At 36.7% G+C, this 1,341-nt stretch overlaps 1 non-coding gene across 1 annotated transcript; it reads right to left on the reverse strand.

Moving 5' to 3' along the window:
* Positions 1–828: 828 nt before the first annotated feature.
* Positions 829–935, reverse strand: LOC128285954 (small nucleolar RNA R71). Its single transcript, XR_008276500.1, has one exon. It is a non-coding gene; the product is annotated as a small nucleolar RNA R71 (small nucleolar RNA).
* Between the last annotated feature and the right edge of the window lie 406 nt (positions 936–1,341).

Here is a 1,341-nt window from a genome sequence, read left to right on the forward strand (position 1 = left end):
CCTCGTGGATACGATATTTCCGGTCTCACCATACTATACTACTGTTTGATAGGTGTGCTTACCTTAAGTTGAATTTTTAGTTAGTTACATGACCATCAACTTTTTGGTGCCATTGCCGGGGACTAAAATATTAGGAACGTTTAATTTTTATTACTTTAGCCATTTGTTTTATTACAATTTAATTTAATTTTAATTTTTTATATCACTAAATTTTCTTTTATTTACTTCTGGCAGGTTTTTATAGTTTATGACTAGAAGAAACCCGTCAAGACCTCTACTTTTTGATAGTGAGATCGAAAGCATAGCTCTCAAAAACCGAAGAGAAATAAGACGAAGCCTACGATACATAGAGGATGGACAAGAGGACAATATTCAAACTACAACCGAGGAGATGGCTGATAATCGAAATAATCCGTCACCTCTTGTGGCTATTACAGACCCAGTAAATCAGAATCCTGCTCCTCTACTACTTATGATTATGCTAAACCTAGTTTAACAAGAGCTGAATCGAGTATAGTTAGACTTGCTACTGCTACAAATAATTTTAAACTGAAACCTAACACGATTTAAATGATACAACAGTTTGTTCAGTTTGATGGTTTGCAGGACGAGGATCCAAACACTCATTTAGCAAATTTTCTGGAATTCTACGACACCTTTAAGATCAATGGCATTTCTGACGATGTCATTCGCCTTCAATTATTTCCCTTTTCATTGAGGAATAAGGCTAAACAGTGGTTGAACTCGTTACCACGAGGATCAATCACCACTTGGGAACAAATGACCGAAAAGTTTTTGCTTAAATATTTCTCGCCGGCTAAAACAGCTAAACTAAGGAATGATATTTCTTCTTTTGTGCAGATGGATTTAGAAACATTCTATGATGCATGGGAGAGATACAAGGATCTATTGAGAAGGTGCCCTCACCATAGGTTACCTTTTCACAATGGCCTGAATCCTTCGACTAGACAGATGATTGATGCAGCTGCTGGTGGGACTATTAATAATAAGACACCTGAGGAGGCTTATGAATTTATAGAAGAGATGTCATTGAATAATTATTAGTGGCAAGTCATGAGGACAAAGACGACGAAAGCGGTCGGCGTATTTAACGTCGATTCGGTTACTATGCTCTCTAATCAGTAGAACTTTTGAATAGAAAAATTGATGGTTTACTTGGTTCTTCACAGGTTTATCCAGTAATGCAGTACGATACAAGTGGAGGTGGAACAAGCAATTCAGAATACCCACCCTATGGCCACAACATGGAAAACGAACAAATGAATTATATGGGTAATAATCCTCGACCTCAAAATAATCCTTATAGTAATACTTACAATG

This window comes from Gossypium arboreum, chromosome 12, assembly GCF_025698485.1.
Source record: "Gossypium arboreum isolate Shixiya-1 chromosome 12, ASM2569848v2, whole genome shotgun sequence".
NCBI lineage: Eukaryota > Viridiplantae > Streptophyta > Magnoliopsida > Malvales > Malvaceae > Gossypium > Gossypium arboreum.